Source organism: Stenella coeruleoalba, assembly GCF_951394435.1.
Source record: "Stenella coeruleoalba genome assembly, chromosome: 20".
Lineage (NCBI taxonomy): Eukaryota > Metazoa > Chordata > Mammalia > Artiodactyla > Delphinidae > Stenella > Stenella coeruleoalba.
In genome coordinates this window covers 16,126,154-16,144,943 of record NC_137166.1, presented here as the reverse complement: position 1 = coordinate 16,144,943, position 18,790 = coordinate 16,126,154, and the positions used below count along the sequence as shown (strand labels likewise).

Sequence of the window (18,790 nt, the reverse complement as noted above, 5' to 3'; positions counted from 1 at the left end):
GTAACTGGTGATGGATATTTACTCTCCTTCTAGCCAATCAGCTTCACATTGGGTAAAACTTCATATGTCACTGAGTAGAACAAAGGCTGGGCATATAGAAGGTCTTCATAAATATGTTTTGAATGAATGAGTCAATCAGTCCTTTAATGAATGAGCGCAACCTCTTAAATCGTGAAGATCTAGTCGCTATTCTTGACATGATTTCTCTATTTCCCATTCATTTGAAATGAGGACCTGCTCAGTTATTATTTTCTTATATAAAGAGAAGAACCAAAAAACAAATGAGTCAGAAGTTCTCAGAGCCTTGTAGCCCATCTCAGAGGGGTCCTCTAACAACTCTGGGCTATTCTTCCAATGGTCCTTGTCAGGACACCTCTGGAATTTGCTAAGATACACAACTTTTCAGCTTCAACTGATCATGGCCACACAAAGTAAAGTGAGGAATTGACCGAAAGATGATGAGAGTAATTATGACACTTAAATTTGACTTGATTCTAGCACAGCTTGTGGAAAGCACTTATTATTCTTCTGATGAAGCATCAGGACTACATACAATTTCTCGCAACTCTTTCCTTTCGTTTTATCCTAGGCACCGATTTGGGAACCCAGACACTGTGGTTGCTCAGAGGACGACTTTGAATCCCTGCTGTCATCTTCTTCATCGTCAGTTTTAGAGAGGGTAAGTACCGCTTCTTTCTGAACTCATTTTTTCTAATGTTTGCTTTGGCATCCCTGAAGCTCTCCACCAATTGGTTCAAAAGGTTTAAAAATTTCCGAAATAATCCAGACATGTTCTAGTTTCTCCTTATGTGCATATGTGTCCAACAGGACTCGAAGGAGAAGAAAGTGACCAAACCACACAGTATAGTGAATACAAAAGGCACTAAGACTAGACTTTGCTTCTAGTCTTAACTTTCCACTTATAACTGGCTGTGTGACCTTGAGAAAGTTACTTAATCCCTCAATTTCTTCACCTTCAAAATGAGAAATTTGGGCTGGATTATTCTGAAGGTACTTCCCTTTAATATTGTACTCATGTAGAGATTGAAAAGCACTGATTTAAAGCAGTTACTTCCAAAATATGACGGGCAATCCTTCTGCTTCTATCACTGGAGTGTTTACTAAAAATGTACCTTCCCAAGCCCCTTCCAGATCTACCAAGTGAGAATCTTGAGGCTGAAGAGCAGAAATCTGTCTTTTTAACAAACTCTTGAGGTGTATTGGATGCACAGTAATGTTCGACAGTCATTGCCCTAACTATTGAAAGCATCATTCTGGTCACATGTACATTCAGTTCTGGGAGACGTGATGAGCTAGTTCTGAGCCAGGCAGAAACTGGCTGGAATCGTCTTGTATTTGCAGTAGCATTAACAAGGGCAGCATCTGATGGCTGTTTCACCCTTTGTTTCTTGACTCTGTACCTTCCCTCTGGCACAGTCCTCCACTCAGTGGTTCATTGGCCAGATCCAGGTGTCTTGTGTAGGCTTCTTGGCTCTCCTCACCTTGGCTGCAACTGAATGAGAGTAAAATCCTTTAGGAAATGATGGTAAAAGGATAGAATGTGCTCCTAGACTCTATTAAAACAAGATCTTGTCAGTCTGCTCACTCCCAGAGATTTCATGGTCATCACTTCCTCATTTGCGATAGGCTTCGCCGTTCATCTTGTTCCCAAGGGTGTCATCACTGTAAAATGACTGAGTGGATGTGGGTTGAGCCATGTTTGTATGTGGAACCAAGGTGGCAGACTCCTAGAGAGAAGGCACCGGTCCAGAGATCCCACATGAGATAGTACCAGACTGTGCTCAGAGATCTGGACCATGAATCAGAAGAGCATTCAGACTGTGCTATAGTTTGCTTCTGTTGCCGATACAGGGTATGTGCCATTTCAGGCTTTCTGTGTTGTGTGCCTAAATCCTCAAGGAATCACAGGCACCCCTAAAGAGACTTATGTCTTAAAGGAAAACAAAATCCTGGCTTTGACATACAAACAGGGTCTCCCAATACTGCCTACAGAGACTCCCCACCAGGATCAGACTAATTTCTCAGTGGGGTGACCATTGCTCTTCTCTAGAGCTTCAGCAGATGCTATTTTCTGGCATCAAATAAAGGGAATTGGAGTTTAAGAACGCAGTGTCGCTGCTGTCTGCTGTGAGTCAGACGTAAAACTCTCCTCCCAAATCACAGGCAAGACATTGTGTGTGATGTGTTAGGGAAAGTACTAACAAGCACCCCTTCCTGAGAGAACCAGTGGCCCATAAAGAGTGTTCCAGACAACACCACTGCTGGCTGCGGATGGAGGTGGGCTTTATTTGATTTGGGTTTGATTTATTTGTTTGCCTTGCTTCTAGAACAGCATAACTTGGGTTTAATGTCTCGAATACTGAATCCAATACTTCTAGGCTCACTGACTTGTTATTATTTAGCGTTTATGAAGTATATGTCAATGCACTTGCTGCTTTACAATGACTCGTAAAAAGGCATGATCCTGGCCATTGAGCATAAGGTTGCTACCGTTTGAATTACTGCCTGTGTGGAAATGATCACAGGACAAATCTGGATATCCTTTTGTCCCCTAAACAACTAGATATTCTTTTCCTTTTGTTAAAAAATTATTTATTTATGGCTGCGTTGGGTCTTCATTGCTGTGTGCGGACTTTCTCTAGTTGCGGCGAGCAGGGGCTACTCTTCATTGCGGTGCGCGGGCTTCTCATTGTGGTGGCTTCTCTTGTTGCAGAGCACCGGCTCTAGGCATGCGGGCTCAGTAGTCGTGACATTCAGGCTCAGTAGTTGTGGCTTGCAGGCTCTAGAGCACAGGCTCAGCAGTTGTGGCACACAGGCTTAGTTGCTCCGCGGCATGTGGGATCTTCCTGGACCAGGGCTCGAACCCGTGTCCCTGCATTGGCAGGCAGATTCTTAACCACTGCGCCGCCAGGGAAGTCCCCACAACTATATATTCTGGTTCCTCATTGCACCTGAGCCCAGGCAGAGGAGTGGTAGCTGCTGCTGCTGTGTTGATGTCAGTGTCCTCATAACTCGGTGTCCAGCTCCTGACGCTTAGGAAACGCTTAGCAAACATCCATGGATGGATAGATGGAGGGGTTGATGGATGGGTGGATGGATGGATGGATGGAGGGCTTTCTCGTCAGTGAACATCTGTAATTTTCTGTTTGTCCCTCCACCCATGGGTTTATTTATGCATTTCACAAACGTTGTGGTTATAGAACTGGCTGACCTGGAAGAAAGGGAACTGTTTCTTCTTAAGTGGCTTTTGGCAGTGAAGATGAGATCAATGTATCTGTGAGGTGAAGAGAAACATAATGAGAAACTGATTACTCCACTGGCTTTTTCCCCTGGGTCTATGAACATTGGCTCCTTTGTTCTAAACTCAACTTTCCCCTGATCCTTCTATCCCTTTGAGCTGTCCTCGTACAGCTCTCCTTTCCTCATTATCAAACCTCTTGAGAGATGTTTCTGTACCTGCTGCTTCCTCCCCTTTCTGACCAGACACACATCCTCTGACCCCTCTCCTTCCCCACCAGTCAGTTGAAGCTGCTTCCTCACAGGTCTGTATTGTTGAACCCAATGCCTTGCCTTGGGTCTCCCCTTCCACCTTGTCTGTCACCCCTCATTCTCCACTTTTTCTCTTCCCTTGGCTTCTAGGCCATGCTGCCCTCATGCCTCCTCCTGTCTTTCTGACCTCATCATTTCTGACTTCTCTTCTTATTATCTCTTAAAGTTGCCCCAGATTCTCTCTTCATCACTCTTGCTGTGACTCCACCTTCTCTCCCTTCACATTCTTTGCCATTTTCATGATTAGCACTCCATGCTCTGCAGAGTCTCTCCATCGCCAGCTCTAATTCCCTCTCAAGCTTAAATTCCCAGACACGGTCCCTGTACATCTTGCCAGAGCTTCAAATTCTGTGCCTGCACTTCCCCCCTGTATTCTCTTCTCCTCTGGGCTTTGCTCTTTCTCTTAATGAGACTCCATTCTGTCTGTCATTCGGGTTGGAATCTTGCATCAACTTGGCCCTTCATATCCATTACTCTGTCTGTCCTTCCTCCACAGAGTCTCTCCCAGCCTCTCTGTGCCCACAGTCCCTGCTCAGCTCCAGCCCTCGCTGCCTGTCCATGTGGTCCTATCGACACCTCTAAATCAGCCTTTCCACCTTGAGTCTTTTCTCCTTCCAGGCCGTAATAGTCACAATGGCAATTTTATTTTCCTAAAAGCGTAGCTCTCATTATGTCCCGTTTGTGCTGAAAAACCTTTGATGGCTCTACATTGAGTATTGGACTCCTTCCTGCCCAGGAGCTAAAAGTAATCTCCTCCCAACTAAACTGCCTTGTTTTGTTTGTTTTTTTCTCTACATATCTTTTTTTTTTAGTACTTATTACTAACTGATTACTAACCAACTAGTTCTGTAAGCTCATTTCCCTACCCCTCACTGACCTCCAAAGAAATAAAGATGTGTGTGTGTTTTACTCTTGTTTCTAACTTATTCCTGTGTGTTTTCACCTGGAGTAGCTAGTCTCCCAGAAAGGACGTAAAGTAGAACATTCTGTTGGGTTCTACACTTAAATAGGGCTCATGGTGTGTGACTATGAGTGAGACTCTGGGGGTCATTCTGCCTGGGTTCAGATCCTGTCATCTTGAACATGTAATTTATCTCCCTGAGGCTTGGTTTCCTCACCTATAAAATAGGCTAATAATTGTATGTATGCCGTAGGATTATTATGGTGACTAAATGAGGTAATGCACAGAAGAGGTTTAGAGCCACACTTGTCACCTAGCAGTGCTCAGCGTTAGCTGTTGTTATTTTCATCATCGTTATTGTTTTATCACAGTTGCAGCATGACGTTATCTACAGCTTAATTATTCACTGTTTGGCACAAGAGACTAACTTGGGAATTATACACAACTGGTGAATTAATATCCTGAGTACTTCCACTAAGACATCAGGCTAATAATTTTTGGTACTTTAGATAACCCATGATGGGTCCCAAAGGATCCTGAAATCAAGAGCCTACATTTTCCCTAGTAAGAATGAACTTTTTTTTTTTTTTTTGAGTTTTATCTGTCTGTAGTTTAACATAGCAGCTTCCCCAGCTAGAGAGCTGGAAGTTGAACTGAAGAAGGAAGGAAAGTCCTGCTGACACAGAAAATCTCTGGTTCATCACACGTGAGGTAACACACATGTCTCAGATTGTAGATGAGACCAAGGACCTGGCAAAGATGGCAAAAGACCAACTGTAGGAAGAAAAGAGGGCTATCTTAGAGGAAGTTTTAAAAAAGCAGTGTGAAATATAGAAGTTGATTCTAAAAAACAAAGACATTAAAATGAGGGTTAAAACTGTTGAGGTAGGTGGTTGCATAACATTGTGAATGTAATTAATGCCACTGAATTATACACTTAAAATGATTAAAATGGCAAATTTTATGTTATATATATTTTACATAATAAAAAAGTAATCAATATACACACCAAAAAAGCTAGACAGCTAACATTTATAATACTATTTTTATCTGAGAAATGTATTTCCATATGACAGAGATGCTTATGTCAGCTTGGTGTTCATTAAGTACCTACTGTTTATAAACACCATGCTTGGCACATCATACTATGATAAGTAGCTATTTTTTATGCATTAGTACTGAAGTCTTTATTACTACTAATGAAAGAATGATATCATACACGAAAGAGTAAATGAACATTAATGCAGTCATCACAGACTTGTGGACAAAGGACATCTATCTTAGTTAAAAGAAAAAATTAGCTTCAAAATTGTTTGAAAAGTATCTTCTGCTTTAAACACTGAAGAATGAGCCAACTAGCTCCTATATTAGCATTATGATGCATAAAAGAACCAATGTGTTCTTTTTTTCCCACCTAACCTTGCATTAATTCAGTCTAGCAACAATCACCAAAGAGGAGTGCAAATAAACAACAAAGTCTCTCGTAAGTGACAGCAGATCCTTGGGTCATGCGGTGGCATCAAGCTCACTCACTGAGAACTGGTACAACTTCCTGGTTGCTTTTGAACTCTTCCACATATTTAGGGAGAGGAAGGGTCAGTGACTCTGGCTGATGTAAATGATCATCTTAGAGTCTGTTCCTAGTTGTCTTTCCCCAGTTGGAAGACAGGAAAAAACAAAAAAAAAAGAATAAGAGCAAAAGTAGTGATAGAACAGACAGCTTCTTTTTTTTTCTTTTATTTTTGAATTTTATTTTTTTTTATACAGCAGATTCTTATTAGTCATCAATTTTATACACATCAGTGTATATATGCCAATCCCAATCGCCCAATTCATCACACCACCACCACCACCCCCCGCCGCTTTCCCCGCTTGGTGTCCATACGTTTGTTCTCATCTGTGTCTCTATTTCTGCCCTGCAAACCAGTTCATCTGTACCATTTTTCTAGGTTCCACATATATGCATTAATATACGATATTGTTTTTTCTGTTTCTGACTTACTTCACTCTGTATGACAGTCTCTAGATCCATCCACGCCTCAACAAATGACCCAATATCGTTCCTTTTTATGGCTGAGTAATATTCCATTGTATATATGTACCACATCTTTATCCATTCGTCTGTCGATGGGCATTTCGGTTGCTTCCATGACCTGGCTATTGTAAATAGTGCTGCGATGAACATTGGAGTGTATGTGTCTTTTTGAATTATGGTTTTCTCTGAGTATATTGCCCAGTAGTGAGATTGCTGGATCATATGGTAATTCTATTTTTAGTTTTTTCAGGAACCTCCATACTGTTCTCCATAGTGGCTGTATCAATTGACATTCCCACCAACAGTGCAAGAGGATTCCCTTTTCTCCACACCCTCTCCAGCATTTGTTGTTTGTAGATTTTCTGATGATGTCCATTCTAACTGGTGTGAGGTGATACCTCATCGTAGTTTTGATTTGCATTTCTCTAATAATTAGTGATGTTGAGCAGCTTTCCATGTGCTTCTTGGCCATCTGTATGTCTTCTTTGGAGAAATGTTTATTTAGGTCTTCTGCCCATTTTTGGATTAGGTTGTTTGGTTTTTTTTTAATATTGAGCTGCATGAGCTGTTTATATATTTGGGAGATTAATCCTTTGTCCGTTGATTCATTTGCAAATAATTTCTCCCATTCTGAGGGTTGTCTTTTTGTCTTGTTTATGGTTTCCTTCGAGGTGCAAAAGGTTTGAAGTTTCATTAGGTTCCATTTGTTTAGTTTTGTTTTTATTTCCATTACTCTAGGAGGTGGATCAAAAAAGATCTTGCTGTGATGTATGTCAAAGTGTGTTCTTCCTATGTTTTCCTCTAAGAGTTTTATAGTATCCGGTCTTACATTTAGGTCTCTAATCCATTCTGAGTTTATTTTTGTGTATGGTGTTAGGGAGTGTTCTAATTTCATTCTTTTACATGTAGCTGTCCAGTTTTCCCAGCATCACTTATTGAAGAGACTGTCTTTTCTCCATTGTATATCCTTGCCTCCTTTGTCATAGATTAGTTGACCATAGGTGCATGGGTTTACCTCTGGGCTTTCTGTCTTGTTCCATTGATCTATGTTTCTGTTTTTATGCCAGTACCATATTGTCTTGATTACTGTAGCTTTGTAGTATAGTCTGAAGTCAGACAACTTCCTATAGTGGGAAGAAGAATAAAGCAGAGTTATGAAGCTGGGCAGGCTATAATTTGATTAAACTTGATTTGATATAACAACAATGAAAAACTTTGGTAGACACAATAATTTGTTTTTGTTGTAAAATGTAATATGTATTTGGAAGAGTACATATATACAGTTTAAAGTATAATCGTAAAGCAAACAAGTATGTAAATTACCTCCCAGTTCAAAGCATGGAATATTGCCCACCCCTCAGAAACCCCAGTCCCCACTGTGAATTCCTTCTTGATCATAACCTCCGTCTCCAATAGAGGTAGACATTTTCCTGGATTTTACGGCAATCGTTTCTTTGCTTTTCTTCAGGGTGTTTTAGTTTGTTTGTTTTGTGTTTTTTCATTTTCATCTGGCTTCATTTTATTTTCATTACATTGTAATATTTCACTGTCCAAACAGAATGCAAAGTAGCCTTGTTGATGGTTACATGGTTGCTGCTCTGAACATTCTATGTGTCCTGTAGACATGGTCACGAATTTCTCTCAGGTGGTGCTTCTTGTACTTGAGAGCTCATCACCACCACCCGGAGAGTTCACAGGTGGCAGGGCCTCACCCTCAGAGTGTCTGATTCAGTGGAAGTGGAGTGGGATCTGAGAGTTTACACTTCTAACAGGTTCCCAAGTGATGCTGATACTGCCAGCCAGGGCTGGGACAACACTTTGAGAACCACTACTTTAAGTTATGGAAAGGGATTTTGCTGGATCAAGGGATGTGCATCTTTTCAGCTTTACTAATTAATGCAAAACCATTTTCCAAGGTAGTGTCTGACATTCCTACCAGAAGTGTATGTGTTCCATGGTTCCATTACACCCACGCTAACACTTATTATTATCAGACTTCAATTTTTGCGAAGTTGGTGGCTATGGACCTTTTCTCTCCTTGTGGTTTTGATTTGCATTACCTTAATTCCAGTGAATTGAACATTGATTGGTCATTTCACTTTCTTTTTTTGTGAAGTGCCTTTTCAAGTCTTTTGCCCATTTTTCTGTGGATTATCTGTCTGTCTTTTTCTTACCAATATGTCAGGACTATTAATTGAAAAGGCCACAAAAATTTTTTCATTAATTTTTAAAACATAAGGAAAGCTTAGTATCGTTGAATATCTTCTTTAGTAATAGGAGGAGCAGGTACAGAAGAGAATTCTTTAGGTAGCCTCTCTTTTGCAAATGGCTTGAAAGAAATAAGTTAAGGACTTTTTCTCCAAACAAGCTACTGACTGTAGAGGCAAAACCACATAGAAGAAATATCAGCATTCTTCATACGTTCACTGAAAATGTGTCTGTAAGCACAAGGCCATCTTTAAACAGTAATAATGCAACTGAAATAGATCATTCAAAGAAAGGAGACCTATTATTGAGGCCAACATGGCCATCGACACTTGTTAGCTTGTCTCTGAAGAACAGAATTCTGAGCAGCAAAAGCTTAAAGTGAATGAAATTGTATGCAACTCTCAATCTAATGAAAATGCTTTGGGCTCTGGGCCAGAGAATAGATTTGGACCACGGATGCAACTTTTTTCAGGGTCTTAAATTTAAATGGCTGAATTATTTTTAAAGTATCATCCTACTCAGTCTTTTGGAATAGAAACGTGTTTTTTCAATTTAAAAAAAAAACATCATTTCAACATAAGGATGGAATGCAACATCTTTTTCTAGAAAAGCTGATACTTCATTCTAGTGCATGCTCAGCACAGAATAATGATACATATTATAGCCTCCCTCAACCCATGAAAAACACACACACACACTCCACGCATACAAATGTACACATTATATACATAGTACGCACACACACAAAAACACACATACACACACGTATATTAAATATACACACATAACACGCACACAGTTTGTGCCTAGAATACTTGAAACAAATATGCATGTACATCAATTTAGCATAAAGGGATATATCTTCCACTCTGAAAACGCTAAATATTGTATCTTGAAAACATTTATAACACTCAGTTTCTCAACCAGTCAAGAACAAAGGAGCCATTTTAGAATTACTAGTTTGTGTAAAAATTAATTATCTAGGAACTGAAGTTAGTTGCTAGAGAGGGAAAGTTTACCTCAAATTGTTGTTTATTTTAAGGATGTCATGCCTGAATAATATATAGAGTTGCTTTAAATACAAGCATTTAAAAGGAAAGATGTTGTTATGGCCCACGTGCTCATTCATTCTCTCTGTCTCTGTCTCTCTGTCTCTGTCTTTCTTGCTCACTTGGTCTTGCCCTCACTCTCTTACATAAATAAGGTAGTATTAACAGTATGTATAATTAGTACAACATTGTAAATCAACTATACTTCAATAAAATATTTTTTTAAAAAAACAGTAAGTGTGGATTAATTAAGAGATCTGCGCAGATGGGAAAGACCACCCCCCCTTCCATAAAAGTCGTAATCAAGCTGCTTCCTAAAGCTTGCTCACTGCCCACCCCCATGTACCTCAGGGCTCAGTGGGTGGCAATGGCCCAGCTGGTTCCATATGGACCCAGTCATCCCTGACTCTATTCCCAAGGCATTTACCTCCAGACTTCTTGTCCTCGGCCCTGTGCTCACAGCTCCAGCCTCAATGGGGAGATGCTGCTAGGGAACACAGATTCACCTCTGACTTAGGAGCCCACCACTGGCCATGCCCTTTCCTCCAAGACCCTGGCCACGAGGAGGGAGCCAGGCCCCAATGAGGACTGGATGCTGCCAGCAGGGCCTCATATTCAGGGCGCTTTACTTCTGGGCACTCCATGGACCACTGTGGACCAGCTCTCTCTTTGAATGTCACAACTCTGGGGCTTGGAATCAAGAGACAAATGACAACCTGTCAGCCTGGGAAGGCCCCCTGGCCAAGGTGCCCTGCTTACCAGGACCATCACCAAGAACCTTGGCTGGGAAGCATAGGACTGCTCACAGGGACGTGGGCCTTCTCACTATACTCTTGGAGGAGACAGGAGAGTGACCCCCGTGCCACAGTCACAGTGTCTGCCAGCCTTCAGCTGCCTGAAGTATCTCCAATCATGTTCCAACCCCAAGGATCCAACCCTCTTGAAGTCCACGGATCTAAAGAAGCAGGACAAGTTCATCTGTCCTAAGTTCTCACCTTGCAGGACCTTGCTCTTCTTACCCTTTCACTTTTTCAATTTTCAAGACCTCAGAGTAGTTGGGGTATGAGACTACCACCTGCCTGCTCATTGCAGAGCTCTGGGGACCTGTTTTAGAACACTGAGATCATCACTAAAGGCTACAATCAGGAGGGTGTAATCCAGAAGGTTCTGAAAGAGCCCATGTAGGGGCCAGCTTTGGACTGTACCTATTCCCCCGAACTTGCCTCTGCCCCGGGAGAGTTCTGAATGGGGTCTTCCACCTCTTTCTCTGCAATGGCCTTGAACACATCCTTGCTTACTGACATAACCTCATCTCAGACGGTCATTTCATTTGTGACATCTCTTGATCTATTCACATATTTATCTATTCATCCAACAAACATTGGTGAAGTGCGTGCTGCTTACCTGACACAGTGCTGAGAATAGGAATCTAAAGGTGAATTAAATATACTCCCTTCCCTCAAGGAGCTTACAGCTCGCAGGAGACAGATGAGTAAATCAACAATTAGGGAACAAAGCGGCAAGTGCTGTTGGCTCTGGGGGAAGTGGAGACAGAAGCTTCTATATCGGTTATCATGTCCACGCAAGTAGCGTTTGACTACCCACAGTGTCGTGCTCCTGACACCCATCCTTTCTTCCCAAGGTTTCCAGGGATAGATCCCTGAGCTAACCAGTTACTCCAGGTCACACCAGTGTGGACCAAGGGTCATGTTGATGTGGGTGGCTTTGACCTCTACCTACAATTGTAGGACCTCCATACTCACTCACAATTTCCCCCAGGTGGGAAGTAACCAGGGAGGGGGATGCCACATGTGCTCACATAAGTCCTCTGAGCCTCCACTGGTCTCTGAGTCCTCTGCCACGTATGTCTCCTTATGGGTGTGCCTCGTCCTGCCACTGTCCAGGCTGCCATGAGGGCACATGGCTGCTGTCCCTGCAAAAGCACTATTTCCTGTCATTCCCAAAGCTGGTGGCATTGCTGTCTGCCAGTTTCTCCCTGCTGCCCAAGCTGGCGATGTCCCACATCACTGTGCCAGTCACTAGGGGAACCTCCTGAAACTGGAGCTGATAAGACCATGAGCACTCGGACCTACTTCAGGTTGAAATTTCCCAGGTCTACCTTCCCATTTCTACCCTTTGCCATTGCCATCACCTGGAAACAACCACACTGCCAACGGAGAATCCCTTTCCTTCACTTTTATTCCACACTTAATCACCTTGATCCCAAATGCTCCTAGCTACCGTGTCCCATCACTCAAAAAGGCGTCGTGTGAAAGTCATTCTTGAACCTTTCACTTGTCACCAGGACTTAGCCCTGTGTCCCGGGCTTTGGCCTGCAAGAAGGAGGAGAGAAGGCTCATCTTCACAGTTGGAGGTATCCCATGTCCCAGATCTACCCACCCCTTTGATGACCGTGTCATTCTTGAGTCAAACTTTATGTGCCTGACCCTCTCCTTGGGATGAATACTTTTCTAGAAGATTCCTTCATCTACCACTCAAAAATATTCCCAGCACAGCTTTCCACAGCTCTCCATCCCAGAAGTGTGGGAATCCCTGTGGGATACTGCTCTTAAATTGTAGAGCTCTAGGGCTTCCCTGGTGGCGCAGTGGTTGAGAGTCCGCCTGCCGATGCAGGGGACACGGGTTCATGCCCCGGTCCGGGAAGATCCCACGTGCCACGGAGCGGCTGGGCCCGTGAGCCATGGCCGCTGAGCCTGCGCGTCTGGAGCCTGTGCTCCACAACGAGAGAGGCCACAACAGTGAGAGGCCCGCGTGCCGCAAAAAAAAAAAAAAAAAAAAAAAAAAAAAATTGTAAGCTCTGTTCATGGACAGACAATGTTTCCCGGTATTCTTTGGGGTCCTTCACTTATCAGTTCAGATATTCTCATGTACCCTCTAAAGAAGAGGCAACTTAATAATGGGGAGTTCCCAGAAACCAAGAAGTATTGCAGATCCAGAAGCACCAACTTTTATTGGACCAATGGTACCACTTCCCATTCCCCACAGGGACCAACACATCCAAGGTAGCCTTCATGAGTGACCCACACAGAAAAAGATCTAAGAGCCCATACCCTTCCTCATCACCCTTTCTTTCAAGGGAGGGCAGCCTTGCATGGTGCAGTTACTTCTAAGAGCTCCTGGCCATGAGCGTAGCATTCAAACCTGGTACTTGAAGGGAGGGGGCTTCACATCCAGCTGAGACTAAGTGCTTAAGGGACTCTAACACCCTGCGCTTCCGTGCATGCCACTTCAGCGGCAACTTTTCTGGCTCCTAGAGGGCTTTTCTTTTTAACTAGTTCCAGATAAGTAAGGTAGTTGCTAACAGTTGGATTCTGGATGAGTGAGATGTTGCATAAATCCAGATTAAACCACTGAACAGACTGTACCCGTAAAGCACATTGTGTTAGATGCTTCTGTGTATCCATTGTGATCTTTTTCTCTGCCTATAGAATGATGGAATTGCTGAAGCAGAACCCTGATGAAAGCTATTCACCATGTAGCATTTACCATCATATGGAAATGTCAATTCCATCTACCAAAGAGAATATTACAGGCATGTTCAATATAAAATGCAAATATAATAGCTTTGTGGACCGGATATGTCAGCTGTGTTTCACTTAAACCTATTACCTTGGCAGATTAAATACAGTTCCAGATCTTTTGCAAGGAAGATATTCTGATGAAGTTACATCTTATATCAGCTTTTGTGGCTCATCAGTTCCATTGGATATGAGTAGAATGGGAACAAAAATGAGTGAGGAATAAGACTGAGTGGGACACAGCCATGGAAAAATAGGAGGATCTGCCCCACAGACCTTCCCTACCCACTAAGGAATGTTATTATTGGCTCAAGGATAAATCTCAGCAATTTGTAGCAAAGATTTATCTCTTAGGTGATGAAATAGGTGAGGATCCACCAATTCTCACCAGGCCTGCCTCACCACTTCTAAATCTTGCTACCTGCTTGGGTAGCGCAACTCAGCTGAGCAGAGGTGGGCCCAGCCTGTGCTCTGATGCTGACTCCAGCTTGGTGCTTCTGTAGCTATTTGGGGCACCAGCTCCCTTAGCTGAACTCAACAGTAGTAGACCCCTCTCTCGTTTGACCACACACTCCACACTCTGACCGCAGCTTCACCTTTAAACTCATGCATACATCATGCCTTGTCTTGCTAATGCTGCTGTCCTGCTGCATACAACTTCCCTCTTGAATGCCACAAAATCCCCATCATTTCATGGTGCCAGCCAGTTCCTGCAAGGGCTTCCCCTGGACTGCCCTGTCTCACCTCCCACCCCACACCAATGGAAAGGTTGCTGGCTCCTGGAACAGCCCACTTTGAGCCACCACTCAGTAAGACAGGCTTGGTGGAAATTAACCAGCCCCATACAGTTTGTGCAGCACAGTTCTCTTGTCCCATCATTGCATGATCAGTTATAAGCTTTGGGGGTTATACATCCAGCAGCGTTTCCCTGTGGACTTTTCCGAGAGAGCATCTTGCAAATTACTGCATAGATCTGCAGAAATACTTGATCCTTTTTAAAAAGAGCATTCCTCTGTAGCTTCTATGATCCTTTCTGCTCCGTCTTACACTGATATGCAGTGAATGTTATTCCTTGATAACTATTTATATTTGTGGTAAAAAAAAAAATGAAGAAATCCTGCTCAATAGTTCCTGCTCTAAAATACTCTACTTGGCTAATGCACAGCAAGCACTGAGACTTTCTGCCAAAGAAGATAGTAACCCACAGAGCAATGGTTTCTGGGCTATTGGGGTGAGAAAGGTGGGTGTGGTAGACAGTTGACAGTTGTGGAAAGAAGTTCTAGAAGGGAGATCTGGGCACGCAGGACTTGACTGCATAGTTGTGAACTGAGCTCCAGAGAGCTGGGTTCTCCTTTTGATTCTGTCCCAACTAGCTATGTGATGCTCTACTGGTTGAATCGTACTCAGCCGATTTTCTCCTCTACACAATGAGGTGGTTGACCTAGAAAGGTTTTTCAACTCCAGTCTTCTATGACACCATGAATATGCATTACCCAGAGGTCAGAGCAGATGGTTAGTTAGGAAGCTAGAAAACTGTGACAAAAGCAACAATTACCACCTTCTATTTTCATAGTGTTTTCTGCTGGACTTTGAGTTCAGCACTTTACATTCATGACCTCATTTAATCCTCACAGACACTTCTGAAGGTTGGTATCATGCTCTTTACTTCACAGAAGAGGGAACAGTTCTCAGCACCATTACCCAATTTTGTTAGGATCATAATAATAAATAACAGAGATTCCAATCCTGCTGTGGAACCGACTCCACACTTACTCCTTGTAAGACATAGTAAGAAGTTCCAGACCCTTCTCTTATCACTCCCATTATCTGAAATTTTGCCATGCTTCTCTTTTCTTTATACTCTGAATTCTTAATTTATCCCCTTTCCTGGCTTCTCAAATGCATGTCTGTGTCTTTGGCTTGTGTGAAAGAGTAGCATAGTTTTAGCATAGAGTTCTGCATCCATTCTTTGCACCAAGATGGGGATCAATAAGAAAACAGCAAAAACAAATTTCTAAGCAGTTGCTTGCAGTATGAAATGTAAATGAAGATATGACCCAGAGAGGCCAAGATTTAGCTCAAAAGAATAGCTTTATAAGACAGTCATGTAAGGACTTCCCTGGTGGTGCAGTGATTAAGAATCTGCCTGCCAATGCAGGGGACACGGTTTCGAGCCCTGGTCCAGGAAGATCCTACATGCCACAGAGCAACTAAGCCCACGTGCCACAACTATTGAGCCTGTGCTCCAGAGCCCGCGAGCCACAACTACTGAGCCCTTGTGCCACAGCCACTGAAGCCCACACGCCTAGAGCCCGCGCTCCACAGCGAAGAGTAGCCCCCACTCGCGGCAACTAGAGAAAAGCCCATGCACAGCAACAAAGACCCAGTGCAGCCAAAAATAAATAAATAAAAATAAAATAATAAAAATTTAAAAAAAGAGAGACAGTCATGTAAAATCCTCTTCATATGGACAGAGATGCCTAACATGAGTCAATGTTAATTTTGCTGAGGCCATAATAAACATCGGGAGGTGGCAGTGGGAGACTTCTCCTGGCTGGTGACAGAGTTTAAATGCTCTCCCAGGCTTTGCATCTCATCACAGCAAACCACTTTTGTTCCTTTGAGAAAAATGCACCACCCCAACTGCAACAATCAGACAACTTCTAGCAAGTGGCAATTACTTATATGAAGGGTTCCAAGAAAGTGAAGGTGAGGTGACCCTTTGCCAGAAAGAAGTTTTGCACAAATTAAAGAATGGACTCCAAAGTCAGAACTGTGCTGTGAACAAGGTCATCCTAATCTCTATTTTCAAATAAGCAAAACTCTTCTGTTTCATCAATATATATTAGTAGTACAGTCAATTGCATTATTCACAGATTCTGTATTTGCAAATTCACCTACTCACTTAAATTTATTTGTAAATCCTAAATCAATACTTGCAGCACTTTCATAGTAATTGGTGGACATGTACAGAGAGGCAAAATTTTGAGTCATCTAATATGCACATCCCAACTAAGGCTGAATGAGGTAACACTCCACCTTGTTTCAACTCTGCTGTAAACTAGTGTTCTTTTCACTGTCTATTCAGTGTCCTGTTTTTCACTTATTGTGCTTTTGGTTCACTGTTTAAAATGGCTTCCAAGCAGAGTACCGAAGTGCTGACTTGTGTTCTGAAGCTCAAAAAGGCTGTGATGTGCCTTAGAGAGAAAACGCATGTACTAGATCAGCTTCAATCAGGCATGAGTTTCAGTGCTATTGAACATGAGTTCAATGCTAATGATTTAACAATACATATTAAATAAGGTGTCTTTAAACAATAACACACATAAAACAAGGTTATGTATTGACCAGTTGACAAAAATACTGTGACCAGAAGCTCAAAGGAACCTAACCCCGTATTTCCCCTAGGAGCAATGGTTCAGTTTTTGCTAATTCAAATTCTTTGGTGACTTCATAGAACATAAGTACCAAGAATAATAAGAACCAACTGTCTTTGCAAATTTAGGAATTCCTGACGATGTCTTGAGATATTTCTGGGGACTGCCCGGAGGCTATGGTACTAGTGATTTCATGCCATTTTCTGCTTCATGGGAGATGGGGGCTTACAAAACCATCCTCATTCCTCCTTCTGTGGTGCACATCTTTTCTCACCATTCAACTCAACCGGTATTAATTGAGTGCTCCAGAATGTGCTGCTGCTGGAAGATATGCAAAAGACACGTTTAGCGGTCTCTGACCTCTGGGTTAGGGTTAGGTAAGATTACCTTTGTTGCAAAGACCAGGGTTAAGGTGGCAGGTGCAGCCAGGTCAAAAGGAAAGTGGAAACATCTTAGAAATGGCAGGGAAGAGAACAAGCTCTCGGAGGTATAGCCTAAAGGAAACAGGCTATTTTTCTAATAGTAACCTTGAACCGTTAATTTAGTGTTTCCTCCCAGGAACTCTGCAAAGGAAGTTCAGCTTTGGCCAGAGCTTCTAATTAACTCCAAAGTTTCTACCACATCCACAAACACCTAAAGACCACCCCAGTGTTCATTTCTTACCTGACAAAAGTCAAAAAACTGATGTAAGTGAGAATTACACCATAGGAAATCCTTTTTTCACTATGGGAAGTGGTTGCTGTATTTCCCTCAGTTTGATTATTTGGGGGACCTGTAATCGTACAGCTAAAAAAATATTATTTATGATACTGAGAATAAAAATAGTAATATTAATTTATTAAGCACACAGTGTACACCAGGACCTGTTCTGGGTGCTGGGAATACAGCTTTTAAGTGTCTCACAGTCAAATAGGAGAAACTCACTGTTGTAAAACTGGGGTAAATGCCATGAGAGAGGGAGGCAGGGCAGGGGGCTTGTGGCAGCCCATGACACAAAGTGAGAGACTTGGGAGGGTGGGTAATGCTTCTTCCTGGAACAGAGTCTTGAAGGTGAAGAAGGAATTGGCCAGATGAAAAAAGTAGAGTTGAACATTCCAGGAGGCGGGAACACCATGTGAAACCCTAGAGGCATGAAAGAGCTATGGGTAGGTATTGAATGACCTAGAGCATAGAGCAGGAGATGGAAGAGGTTCAAGAGAGAAGGCTTGGGAGAGGAAAGACCCAGATCATGAGGAGCCTTGAAGGCCAAATTAGGAAAGTGGAATCCACTGAAGGATTTCACAGAAGTCAGCAAAATAATCCCATTTGCACTTTCTCTAGATTAATTAGAAGTAGTACAGAGAATGCACTGTGTTAGAAAAGCCACTGGGGAAATAAGCCAAGAGAGGAGCAGTAGGAATGTAGTGAAAGAGAGAGGTTAGAAAGCAGTTAGGAGAGCAGAATTGAAAGAACTTGAAGAGCAGTTGACGATGGGGTGGGGCCGGGGGAGAGGGAAAAGGGATGCAGAGGAGGAACAGATTTGGCAATGATGATGAATTCAGTTCAGGGTGTACTGAGTCGGGGATGCCATGGACCAACCCAAGGAGAGGTCAGCATACAGCCAGATATCTGGGGCTGAGTTCAGGAAAGTGGTTTGGGCTGGAGGTTATAATTTGATGACTGGTTCATATGACTACTGAAGCCAGGGGCTTACACTTGCACAAAGCTAAGTATGTACAGTTGAGACTAGAAGAGAGCCACAGAAACCCTCTTTGGGAGCACTAATATTTAAGGGACTAAAGAGAAGGATGTCTGAGGTGACACCACCATCAATGAAGGAGAAAATCTAGCATAGAATAGTGTCAGAGGTGACAGAGGGTAAGAGTGCCATGGAGGAGGGAGTGGTCAGTGGAATCCAACCATGCCAGGGAGGAAAGCACAGCTTAATTGGGCATTAATGACCTGAGCAGTTAAATGGGGAAGTAGAAATGAAAACAGAGTGCTCTGTGTAGAGATGCAAAAGGGGGTGAAGCAGGAAAGACATGGCACATGTAGACGAGCCTTTGGCTAAACTAGATTTTCAGGGGAAGGAAAGAGATAGGAGCAAATAGCAGAGAGTGGAAAGTTAAGGA

General features: G+C 42.7%; 1 protein-coding gene across 10 annotated transcripts in view; it reads left to right on the top strand.

The window, feature by feature from the left end:
• ZFHX3 (zinc finger homeobox 3) overlaps positions 1–18,790 on the top strand; it is a gene marked incomplete at its 3' end in the record, with an annotated part of 1,354,624 nt that overhangs the window by 937,017 nt on the left and 398,817 nt on the right. For all 10 annotated transcript variants that reach the window (XR_013825252.1, XM_079907054.1, XM_079907056.1 and 7 more), the window contains one exon: positions 590–679. The remainder of the gene's footprint in view (positions 1–589; positions 680–18,790) is intronic.